A 13,901-nucleotide genomic window follows, 5' to 3' on the forward strand; every position below is an offset into this window, starting at 1 on the left:
GGAGACTTTTCGGAAATTATTTTTATGTCAAAAATAGCTGAAACAGTAAAAACGAGAAATTTCGTATTTAGATGATTATTTTTCAGGTTCTTGTCAGAAATAATACATGTAACGCAGCCGAACAGTAGCGAAAACAAACTGGTGTAGTCGCGTTATGGCGGACAAGTTATGGAACATTAATTTTCCACGCGAGATTGTCATGTAGAGATATCGAACTAAAGCTAGTTTTCTTCTAAATTTTCATTGTGGATTTATTGTTGACATTTTGGTAGAAATAAGTGAGAGACGATGTTTTTGTGGGCGAAGTTAAGCTATGGAACATATACAATGCAAAAAGTTAACTTTGGCCCCTGTGACCTTGACCTTTGACCTGGTGACCCCGAAGTCAGTAGGGGTGGTGTACTTAATAAGTATTATCAGCATGTGAAGTTTGAAGGTTCTGGGTGCAGTGGTTCGCGAGTAATGAGCCTTCATGCAAAAAGTTAACGTTTGCCCCTGTGACGTTGACCTTTAACCTTGTGACCCCAAAGTCAGTAGGGGTAGTTTACTCAATAAGTTTTATCAGCATGTGAAGTTTGAAGGTCCTGGGTGCAGTGGTTCGCGAGTGCCTTCATGATTAAAGTTAACCTTGGCCACTGTGACCTTGACCTTTGACCTGGTGACCCCGAAGTCAGTAAGGGTGGTGTACTTAATAAGTATTATCAGCATGTGAAGTTTGAAGGTTCTGGATGCAGTGGTTCGCGAGTAATGAGCCTTCATGCAAAAAGTTAACGTTGTCCCCTGTGACCTTGACCTTTAACCTTGTGACCCCAAAGTCAGTAGGGGTAGTTTACTCAATAAGTATTATCAGCGTGTGAAGTTTGAAGGTCCTGGGTGTGTCACAAATTGACATACGGACCTTATATTATCTGTAGTGTAAATGCAGGTATTGCATCATCTTTTTGTAAATTTTTGAGTTATTGAGGTAAATGTCAGATTTCACGCATAAAATACCTCTCATGTTTTTCTGTATTTCATAACTTAAATTTCCATGTAAATTTCATTAAATTCGGTTCAGTAATAAGAAAGTTGATATTTTATAAACTTCAGTAATTTATGTTTTTATCCCCAAAACCACTATAATGGGCCTCAAATTGTCAATTTAAATTCGCGCCAAAGTAGTTAGATTCCCCGGCTATATCGTGAATCCCGTGGAAACACAAATAGTCGGAGTCCACGGCTTAGCCGTGAATCCTATGAAATTTAGTATTTGGCGGGACATTATCCTTTAAATAGACTGGACTAGATATGCCTTGCGCACACCACCTTACGACTTTATAGACGAATCTATGTCTGAATTATTTCTTGCTAGAAATTATGCTCGATCGAGGTAAGAAATTTATTGTTAGATTTTTGTAATGATTTTTACATTACGATTTTTATTGGTAAATTTTTGTTCATTCTACAGAATTCTGTAACATTTACTTTTCGGCATGTGATTTTTGCTAGTTTCGGTATGTTAGGATGATTTTATTAATTTTTAGACTTTTGTAAATTATTTCGAAGAGAATCAAAAATTTTCTTTAACAAAATAATAATAATCAAAACTTATTTCAAATATGAAATTATGAAATCGTAAGAAACTGCAAGTTTTTTTTCAATTCTGTTGGAGAATTGTGATTCTGAATGTGACTTAACTCATCTAAGTTGCAGAATACGTAATACATTTGTCTAAATGAACAAGTATTTCAAGTACAAAGAAAGCAGAAAAAAGTCCTTGGCAACATGTGAATGAATGGAGTATAGATGGACACATATTTATTCAATATCGTCATGTACAGAATCATTTCAATCAAAAATGTTTGTCGCACAAGACCAGAAGTTTCACTATATTGTGTTTATATATTATTTTCAATTAATTACGTATCTTTTATCTCTATGTATATAAAATAATGATAATATATAATGATATCATAATTATGATAATATAATATAACATTAAAGTATAGTATATATCTTATCAAATAATAATATATTATCATCACATTACTGAAAAAAATAATTTCTTTCACTCCACTGACATATCTTATGGCTAGTGGGCCTGCTGTGCATGCCTCATCGTTACAGTACAATCGCTGAAAGCGCAGATAAGTGGAGTGTAATGGATTGGGGGGGGGGGGGAACTTATATAGTAGGAATAGCCTTTAAATAGACGACTGATTGCTGGCACAACCTTACGATTAAGACGATCTTGTCTGAATATTCTTGCTAAAATTATGCCGTCGAGTAAGAAATTTTTGTGATTTGTATGATTTTTACATTACGATTATTGGTAAATTTTTGTTCATTACAGATTTGTACTTTACTTTTCGGCATGTGATTTTTGCTAGTTTCGGTATGTTAGATGATTTATTAAATTTTCAGACTTTTGTAAATTATTTCGAAAGAGGAATCTAAAATGTTCATTTATATAAGATGTAAAATTTGTACTGAAATTTGTAACATGATATTTATAAAGTACTTTGTTTCAAAAACTTATGTCAAACATTTCGTTATTATGGAACGCCATTACTGCATTGTATTGTTATGTATAAATCTATATGGCTAGTCTAGTGCCATGTTTGTAATATATTATTGTAATTTGTAATTGTGTGCCAGTCTATAGCACATCTAATTAATGTCCGTTGTAGTGTATGGCATTAGATATTATATGGATGCCAACTATGATATAACGTTTGATTTATATTGAATTTTGTTAATTTGTAGTTGTAAATAATAGCTGCAGTTTATCATGTCCGTATCTATAATGTTTCATCATATACTTTTCATATTTTTCTCATACTTTAACTTTAGTCTTTTAAGTAAGTAATCTTTGTAATAATGGAAGTAATAAGTGACGTATTTTAATCATGTGACGTTTGAACTTAGTAGCACATATATTTTGTATAAGTAGCACGTATTATTTATGGGAGCCTACGGAGGTATGGTGTACCCAAAGGAGCAGTTTTATGCCCTGACTTATTTGTTTTGCTATGGTGCTTACCATATGTTATATATTTTAGCTTCTTCCGCCAGACGATTTTACCTGGTGATGTCATAACCCGGAAGTACAATGCCCGAGGTTCACTTGTCTTCACTCGCCTGGATGTGATATTCCCAGCGCAGAGCTTACGTCCCATGGTTGTGCCGTAAACCGCAAAGACGATGATTTTTGTTATCCTCTGAAGTCAGCTCAGGGATGCAATCACCTACCACCATAGGGAGCCAACGCGGAATCAACGTATTCACGGTTTAAAGGGACTGAATTCAGAAAGCTACGTTTTGTTTGTGCTACTTAAAGTTCACAATTACATTAAAGACCTGTGTCACGTCAGATTAGAATGGACTATAAGAACTTTTGTATCTAGAGATACTGAACTTTTTTTTTTCTTTCTTATAATCAGTTTTTTTTCTTTTCATATCTATTCATTGTTAATAATCATCTTATGTAAATAAATTTGTAAATATTGTAAAGGGTGTTGATTTGTTCTGATGGTTACTGTCGCCGGTACGGCCTTTCCTGTCACAGGGTGCAGTGGTTCGCGAGTAAAGTGCCTTCATGCAAAAAGTTAACGTTGGCCCTTGTGACCTTGACCTTTGACCTGGTGACCCCGAAGTCAGTAGAGGTGATGTACTAATTAGAGATTTTCAACTTACTTTGACGCGGACTGCGGACAGCGGACTGCGTACTTACAGTAGGGGTTTTCTCAAAATATTTAAAGGTTTGCAAAAAAGAAAACATACTATATATGATGTATATATGATTCTTTTACCTATATGTGTAGTAACTTTTGCCTTCACTGTACAAATTAGTGTATTGTGATACAATTATCTGCTATTATGCAATAACTACGTTTGAAAATATATGGACAATGAACAGGCTACATTTAAAACACGTAATCGCAATATTCAGATGTCATCTAATATTCTGTCGCATTTTACTTGCGCTAAGCAGGATCTTCAATTATCCGTATGCTTTAACATTTCGTTTTTATATTTTGAGACATTTCTGGCGTTACTTAACCTCCGCGCGAATCGAACGATATGACATGTTAAGTTTTGAACCCACTTTACTATAATACCGTTACCTTAATATGTTCATGCATTAAATATATAACTTGAAACATGGATTTGAAGATAATGGCGATTCCTGGTTTTAATATGTGTCCGTCAATACAATTCCTAGACTATTTTTTCCTAACAACAAAATAAGAAAAAATGCGGTACAAAATATTATTGGGGAAAAAAATAAAAAAATAAAAAAATAATATAATATCAAAAACATTCTGAATGAAATGAAAGTCCGTTTAATTTGTGTTGCACAGTATAAATACAGTGTTCTCGAAGACTTCTGTACGAAAAAGTTTTTCATTAATTTTGATAATTGTATCTACTGTTCGATAAAATAGAAGTTTTATTGAAATATCTTGAATGATTTAGTTCAACACTTTGTCTAAACATACAAGAAGTTCTCATACATGTATCTTTCAACCCCGCCGAAACGAGACCCAATAAATAACCGTATTTTAGCTAAAACATCCTGAATTAGTCGTGTATCAGCATGTTTGGAAATAAACAAAGGAAATAGCCTCTTCGTATTTACATAATCTGATATCAGAATTGCATGTTAAAAGTTGTTTTAAATTTACTATCTTAAAGTGACTACTCAGTATGGATTATCAGTTTCTACAGGAATTTAATCTTTAAGTACTATTAAAACTGGCTGTCAAAATGTCGATCTAAAACCCAGCGGAGACCGAAAATTGTTTTGTAAACATTAGGCATGGGACGCGTCCAAGGTCAAATTCAGATCATATTCAAAAACTGTTTTATGGCCAGTGCATGCATAGAATTGTCAACGAAATTATATTTTTGACACCATTTGAGCAATTCTGTGTGGTCATTTGATACAACCAGCTTAGTAGTCGAGACTAGCCTTTATCATTATTGACAAAGCCTTTTTAGTCGGGTATCTTTTCGAACACATGCATACATATGGTATGTGTAGATACTCGGCTTTGGGGAACTTGGACAAAGATTTAAACTCCTGAAAACGCACGGTATATATTGGTTTAAAAAATTACAATGTAGCCATCTTTTATATCCTGATAACATGACCGGAAAAACTGAATTAATTCAGTACCATATTGAAATGAATTTGTAGGGTTTGAAATAGTTCAGAATATACATGTATAATACCAAATAAGACACTTTTCTCCGCGGTGCATTAAACTTTAACGCATCGTATCGTGCATATTCAAAATTGTGCGTCGTACAATAGCATTTCAGCGACCCGAGTGCAATAATACGAAACTATGTTTCCAAAATCACTATATACATTCTTTGATACAAAATATTCAACTAACTTGTAACATATGTTGTTTTGATTCCCTGATTTAAAAAAGGCGAACCTCTTGCGGCACAGGGTAAGCGGGTCTGTCTCCTTACCAGATGGTCATTGGTTCAAATCCTTGAATAAAAGATATGTTGATCGTTGAATAATCAGCCGTTTTCACTGCTAGCGAATACTGGCTAGAACCTCACGAAACTGACTATAAAAGATAAAACTTAAGGATATTTTTTAATGCACCCACGCTGTTAAGAATGCTTGTAAGACAAAATACATGTAAATCGGTAATTCAAATATACATTACAAAGGATATTAATAAATCTTATAACTGTCTTTTCTCGGATAGTATTACATGCTAAATATGCCGCTGTTCAGTTTTGCATAAAAAATATATATACAGTTTGAGAAAACCCCTATAGTAAGTTCGCAGTCCGTGGTCCGCAGTACGCGTCGAAGTAAGCTGAAAATCTCTAATAAGTACTATCATCATGTAAAGTTTGAAGGTCCTGGGTGCAGTGGTTCGCGAGTAAAATGCCTTCATGCAAAAAGTTAACGTTGGCCCCTGTGACCTTGACCTTTGACCTGGTAACCCCAATGTCAGTAGAGATGGTGTACTCAATAAGTACTATCAGCATGTGAAGTTTGAAGGTCCTGTGTGCAGTGGTTCGCGAGTAAAGTGCCTTCATGCAAAAAATTAACGTTGGCCCCTGTGACCTTGACCTTTGACCTGGTGACCCCAAAGTCAGTAGGCCTGGTATACTTAATAAGTACTATCAGCAGGTGAAGTTTGAAGGTCCTTAGTGCAGTGGTTCGCGAGTAAAGTGCCTTCATGCAAAAAGTTTACGTTGTGACGAACGAACGAACTAACTAACGAATTAACGAACGGACGGACAGTTGAAAACTAATATGCCTCCCTTCGGGGGCATAAAAATGCTTCTTCTTTTAAAAATCTATGATACCTGTAAACTAATTCTTTGGATAAGAAAGGACAATAGAAAATCACTCCGAGTTACGTCTAATCGTTTGATTATCCTGTTGCCTCCATCTAGTAATGTTCGCTGATTTTGATTATCCTGTTGCCTCCATCTAGTAATGTTCGCTGATTTTGATTATCCTGTTGCCTCCATCTAGTAATGTTCGCTGATTTTGAATTCTGCACCTCTGACTGTTGTTGCTTTGAGTCTATGCATGATAAATTAATATTACATGCAGAAGTCACCCGAACGGCTTTATTATGATACCAGCTTCTGTGCTAAGTATTTCTTGCTTTAAGCTGTGTCTAAATAATGTTATTTTAGTGATCAAGCTTGCATGAACAGTGTCTCAGGTGCGTATAATTCTAACTACAAGTGTAAAATATGGCGAATCAAATTAACATCAGTAAAATGTAGGCTTAACTAAAACAACATCCCTTTGTAGTTTGAATTATTAGTCTGTTATGTATACATTTCTTTCAATGATTAAATACAACAACATCAGTGCCATCGAGTGTCAATAAAGCCATTGAAATAATTCATAAATCTAAACAATTTTGTTTATCACTAGAAAGCGTCCGCAACAGGTTACTAAGTATCTTTTGTTTTGAGCTTTGCTCATTAGGGAGAGCGCGGATCTACGGACCGCGGGATAGTGAGTTCGATCCCCTGGCGGGGTGTATATTCTCTTTGACGATTTGATAGAATATATTGTGTGACTTTGTGTCTAATATCATTTGTCCTCCAACTCTGATTCAAGCGGGAAAATTGGCAGTAACTTGCGGAGAACAGGTTTGTACTGGTACAAAATCCAGGAACACTGCTTAGGTTAACTGCCCACCGTAATATAACTGAAATACTGCTGTAAAATGCCGTTAAACCTAAACAAACAAACAAAAGTAACTAACGTATACAATACCAGTTAATATATATCTTTCACATCTGTTATTATACATTGAGGAAAATTAATATAGCGTAAGGTTGTGCGAACTAATAACAGGATATTTTTCTATTTATATTACCTCGGTATTAATTGCAACTACAGGTGTGGAAACTATTGCATCTCCTGCTAATGTTTAACTTTGTAGTCTACCTGTGTACATGCACATTATGATGATCACAAACAACGATTACACACAACTATGGCATAAATCACATAACATTGATTAAGTACTGTAGAACATTTAAGTGCTAAAGAAAATGACTTTTTTTTATCAATCACTTTTTTTTTGATAAATCACGGAGTATTTTCCATGTAGCTATTGTCCTTTTGTTTCAATCTTATCTGCGTTATTACCTGCGGCTTGAAGGCCACTGGTATGTAGCACATGTGGACTGGGTGATTTCACATGACTTTTCACCGATATGCGATTGGCTTATCGCATTTATGAAACGCCGTTTTTGCAATAAAGCTGGCAGTGTAAACAATATATAGAGAAACATTTGTGATCTGAATTCCTCATTCATTATTTTATATGATTTATTCAAAGTTTCAGCAATGATCAATATTGATACCTAGTTGTGCATAAAGGATTTTTTAATTGCTCTCTTGTTTCATGGATTATGGTCCTGTGTTGTCTTGTTCTATATGTCAACGAATTCCAGGTGAAGGCATAAATCACATTTGTGATAGCTCTAGTAAAGGATTTCAATAGTCAAGGAATGTGAGTTAAGCTTAAAGTTGTGTTAATATACATGAAAGGGATAAAGATATTTTTGCTCAATAACTTTCAGAATTTAGAAAAAATACATATTTCATAGATCTACCTGTAAATCATGTAGAATGGGGAAATATTTCCTACATTAAAGCGTGATTGTATAATAAAAAACAACCAGCACGTAATTCACCCATAAGTTTTTTTTTGTTAGGCGGAGTGGTCACACATACGTACATTATTAACAATTTCTGATCTTTATAACTTCTGGCCGCAGGAAATCTTTCGACTTGTTTCATCATAGATCCCGCAGAAATCTTTAGTTTAGATTATAAAAGTATCAGTCAAGGTACTTTAATGAAGAAAATCTTTCAAAACCCAAATCAAATCAAAGTAAATTAAGTCAATTACTTACGTATTAGTATTTAATATTATATTAATCCATCATGCAAAATGGAGAAAGAACTGAATTAAAAAGTGTGATATGTAATTTTAGTTAGTACACTGTGAGATACTTGGCTATTATACAGGCAACCCAAAGTTCTATAATCATAATGATGCATTTCCTTATTTCTTCATACTACCAACTAGTAATCATCTAGTTCACATTGACTATTATTCGCTTTTAAAATGCATATACATCATTTCAGTAATACCTAGTATCCTTAATAAACCGACTTTTTAGTTGCTAATAGCTTAATTTACACTTTAAACTGAAATGGTTCTCGTCTTCTACATCTTCCCTCTTATGAACCTAATATGTGTAAGACGTTTTATATATACGGTTTCTAACATACTTTCCAAACTAGATACTTAATGTTGATATAATTTTCATCATCTGAACACTCCAACGTAGGATTTTGCTCCACTAAATATTAGTTTTCAACGAAGAGTTATCCGCCTTAGATAGCAGATACAAATACGAGATGATGTATTCCTAATCATATACATCGAGGGTTAAACGCAAAACTGTCGTAAGTCCTTCTTTATTTAATAGGAGTTACTACAGTATTGCGTTCAGCCCTCGACATATATAATATCTTATAATTGTATTATTATGTATGTATAAATTTTTCGGCTAAAACAAGAGTAATAATATCTGCCTTATATTTTGACAATGGAGATAATCAAAAGAAAGAGAAACATAATATGAAAGAAGGGGAAGAGAAGGGGAATGTGAATGCGCAGTAAAAGACATGGGATATGGAGAATGATGACAATATGAATAAGGAAGAGAAAAAGGAGAATATGACTGAGGAGGATGAGAATGAGAATATGTTTGAGGAGCAAAACAAGGAGAGGAAGAAGAGAATGGTGATGTAAAGAAGGAGAAGAAGGAGAACATAATTAGGGAGTAGGAAGGCTATAATAAAAAGGAACAAGAGGAGCATGTGAATGAGGAGGAGAATGAAAACATGAATGAGGAATAGGAGGAGTTGGAGAATATGAAGTTGAAAAATGAGTAGGAGCGTATGAAGGAGGAAGAGTATAAGAATATGAATGTGGACAGAAGAAGGAGAATATGAATGAGGAGTAAGAGAAGAATATACGGAATAGGAAAAGAAGAAGAAGGAGGAGAAGGAAAACAATGAAGGACAAGGAGGAGAAGGAAAATAACAAGAAGGAATAATGGAATATGAATGAGAAGGAGGAGAAGAGGAGTTTGAAGGAAGTAGTTAGTTTTTTTATTTACCATTCCTTTTTAAGCTTTGTTATGAAAATTTCTAGTAACTTACAGTGCTCCCAAGTGTTCAACAGAACAAACACGCTATAATCCAAAATATCATGAAGTTCGGATCCACTGTACAAACTTTGTCGGTAATTGCACTGCAGTAAAGCGCGTTTCTTTTTAGCCTGTATAATAGTAACTGAAATATTGAACCTGGAATATTATTACAGCAAATGTGTTTCATCTGCTTTCAAAAATAAGTCCTCCTAACAGGTTCCCGTCCCATTAACGTTTCTTGTGGACTACTTGCATGAGACAATATACAGTTGTAAAAATCAATATCTGCCTGTACTCCGTTGTGTTAATACACTTCACGTAATGATAAGATGTATCCCAATTTAAGATTTATATTTATACCCGTGATACACTGACAGTTGCAATTTTTTAGATAAAATAGCTATCAGATAAAATATCTACAGGGCGTTAAAACGCGTGAATGTGGTATCTTAAGTACGGTGCCCCTAAAGTGACATGTTACACACTTTTTTCCACTTAGGTAATGTGAGACTTCTTTTATTTCGTTTAAACGAAATAACTAATTTGTTTAAACGAAATCATTTCGTTTATACGAAATGTTATTTCGTTCAAACGAAATGATTTCGTTTAAACGAAATGATTTCGTTTTTACGAAATGTTATTTCGTTCAAACGAAATAAAAAAGTCTCACATTACCTAAGTGGAAAAAAGTGTGTAACATGTCACTTTAGGGGCACCGTACTTAAGTGTGTGTGTGTGTGTGTGTGTGTGTGTTTTTTTTTATTAATTATATGAACATTATCACACAAACAGTATATTACAATAAGATACACATCTAGACGAAAACCTTTTCCGCTGGCATTTTATAAACACGTATAAAAGATAACCAGTACTTAGCCAATCTAACTACACAATGGTGGTCCTACGACAAGGCCAAAACGACAAACTGTATGATGCGCTAAACACGACTTTGATAGTTTATTGTCATTTCAGTCTATTAATCTACAATACAGACAACCTACACATAAAGACCGACATAATGCTTTCCAACGCATCGTCTTTGTAAACAGGTCTGGTTGTAATTTGGTCAAAATCCGGTGGATTACTGAAAACATAAAAACTAAAGCACATGATTGATTTCAAAAAGCAAAAGATTTGTTTCGTTTATAGTACCAGCGACCTTGACCTCGGCGACCTCAACTACAGTTACGAGCTAGGCCTTCATATAAGCATGTTATATACATGTACCTCGTTTGGTGACACTATGTCGTTCTTGGTCGAAAATTGTTATTTTTCTATTTTTCAGTAACAGTTAAAGTAAAATTAGCTCCAGCGGTCCAAACTGATATATATCAGGTTTCATCGTGATATTTCATTCTTATCTAAATCAGTTTCAAATAACAGCAAACTTTGTCTTGTCTCAAATGACCCAAAGCTTGTTGTATAGTGCTGTACAGTGAGGTTTGTGATAACTTGTCACAGTGTCCGAAAACCACTTGCCTGACAATCCATATTTGCTATTGAGCAAAAAACTGTTTTCTCAATTTTAGTATCAGGAACATTGATCTCGATACAATTGGCCCAAATGACATCCAATTGCCAAATCAAAGTAAAGTATCGATCAGTATTTTAACTAGTGCCTTACAAAAACCATACACTGAAAAAAGGCACTATAGGCCAACGCCTTAAGAAAATTAATGCACACATTGGTATTTTGTCAATTACATGTATATACAGCAGAATTTAGACAATCCGTTAACATTGGTCATTCTGGCTCAATTAACAATTCCAACCTTGTTCTCAGACATACTTCATTTTACATATAAAATAATTCTTGAGCGGAAACATCAATTTATTTTTGATATTAACAGTGAAATTAACCTTGAACCCAGTGACGCCAAATACATTCTTAAGCCAGGTCTCCATATAAATTTGCTATATACATTTGTACTTAAGCTGTTGACAATTTGCCAATATGAATGAAAGTTGTTGACTGGAACCCCGTATCTACCTGTCTCCGCCAGACCGAACATCATACTTAATCTGATTTATCATTATTTCTTTCACTGTTAGTATGTATACGAAAAACACGTTCAGAAGCAGTCACTCCGTGTACCAAAGTCTTTCACTATCAGTACTAACAGCGATAGAGCGGTCTGACCAGAGGGACAAAGCGAGTAAAAACTCTAAGAAACAGAAGTGAAATATCTTTTAGGTATAGGCAAGTGCGGCTAACTACTTATGGCACTAAAATGTTTTAATTGTGGTTGTATTAAATACAGTTTAAAACTTTTTTTTCCAATTTTGCGGCTGCGCTGTAATGAAGGGACATCTTCAAATTAGCATAAAGCAACGTTTTGCAAAACTTATGAAATTCTATTTTTCATGAGATCAATTTTCTGAAAATTACGTAGGGAAAAATATTTTTGTTGTCATATATTGACATTGTTATACTACCAATCCTATGACCTTTATAGTGATGTAATACTTATGTCATTGGCCAAGGATATGCATCTGCACGTCTTTAAAAAGCACTTCATCACTCATACACTTACCCAGCGGAAGATCGCGACAAAAAATCAAAGTGCAGACATTTTGCATTTTTTACCTACCTACATACCTACCTACCTACCTATCTATCTATCTATCTATCTATCTATACTGCCAGGCCCACTTTCCGAGTATTTATTACGCGCGCACCGTATTACGTGCAGGTGCGGTGCGAGAAATTTAAAAGAAAAAATGTACAGGAGGGTAAAAGCAATACTAATGTATTTGTGAAGTGTTGAAAAATCAAAACGACAGTGTTATTAAAAAGAAGAGTATAAACAATTAAAAGAGATTAAAAAAGCATTCTTCACATTAAACAGTTAAAAGAGATTAAAAACAGCATTCTTCACATTATATCGTGTGAGAACATTTGGTACCTCCCTGCCTGAATTGTTCCAGGGTAAGGACCTGTACATCCTCGGCTGGAAGATAGTTCCATAGAACTATAGTAGCTGGAAAGAAGGAAAATTTGTAATAACTACAGGGTGTAATTATCAGCTTACAAGTAAGACAAGGGGTGGATGTGTCTTGTGAAGCGGGTAGGAGGCACAACATAAGGGGGCATGGGCAATGCAACCAGTTCGATTACAATTTTGTAGAACATTAATAGCCTGGCATCTGATCTTCTGTGTTCAAGCGAACGCCGCCCCAGTTTTTTTTAACATTTTGCAGACACTGCTGTATGTGGAGAAATCGTTTGAACCCATCGCGCGGCCCTGCGCTGAACCATTTCAATTTTATGGATGTTCTGTTTGGTATATGGACTCCAAACAGAACTTGAGTATTCAAGTTGGGGTCTGACTAGGATTTTATAAGCAAACTCTTTTACTTTTGGGTTGTAAGTGGGGATGTTCCTTTTCAGGAAGTTAAGAATTTGACTTGATTTGGAGGTGACCTGGTTAACATGTTTGTTCTAGTTAAGGTCTGAGGAGATAGTGACTCCAAGATATTTGGCATCACTTACTGTTTCAAGGATTTGGCCATGGAGTGAGTATTTGGACCTAAATGGGTTTTGATTTTGACCTAGTGATATTAATCACTGTGCATTTTGATTGGTTAAACTCCATGTCCCATTTGCTCTCCCAGACCTGTAACCTGTTAAGGTGTTGCTGAAGGATACTTTCATGGGAATTAAGAGTTTTTGACGGTGAGCAGTGTTGTCAGCAAATAACGGAACCTGTGAAGCTAAATTTTCAGGCAAGTCATTTATATAGAGTAAGAACAGGGCCTAAAACAAAACCTTGCGGTACTCCAGACGTTACTGGGACTTCAACAGAAGTTTCCTCATCAACCAAGGCTGACAGGCGCCGGCCTATCAGGAAAGGAAGGATTTGACCCATTGCAAAGTATGTATGTATGTATGTATTCTGCTTGACGCCCCTTTCGAGTATAACTAGCAGGTGCGCCTCTGTGCCAGAATAAAAGTTAAAAGAATGACAGTAAGATGTCAAAAGGAAGATAGTGCAAGATAAAACTGTATTAACAAGAGTAAAATCAGGATAAAACAGGGTGTAGTCACTTAATAGTAGTGGGATGCGTTAACAGCATGTCTGAAATGTTCAGGATCAGGCTGATTAACGATCAGGGGTGGCAGCTGATTCCATAGGGTAACGGTGTATGGAAAGAAAGAGAACTTAAAAACATTAATG

At 35.0% G+C, this 13,901-nt stretch overlaps 1 protein-coding gene across 1 annotated transcript in view; it reads right to left on the reverse strand.

The window, feature by feature from the left end:
- LOC128554469 (monocarboxylate transporter 12-like) overlaps window positions 1-10,057 on the reverse strand; it is a 30,908-nt gene extending 20,851 nt beyond the window's left edge. The window contains exon 1 of the mRNA XM_053535754.1: window positions 9,734-10,057. The gene's annotated coding sequence lies outside the window, so the exon portion shown is untranslated. The remainder of the gene's footprint in view (window positions 1-9,733) is intronic.
- Between the last annotated feature and the right edge of the window lie 3,844 nt (window positions 10,058-13,901).

The sequence above is a fragment of the Mercenaria mercenaria genome, chromosome 2 (genome assembly GCF_021730395.1).
Source record: "Mercenaria mercenaria strain notata chromosome 2, MADL_Memer_1, whole genome shotgun sequence".
Lineage (NCBI taxonomy): Eukaryota > Metazoa > Mollusca > Bivalvia > Venerida > Veneridae > Mercenaria > Mercenaria mercenaria.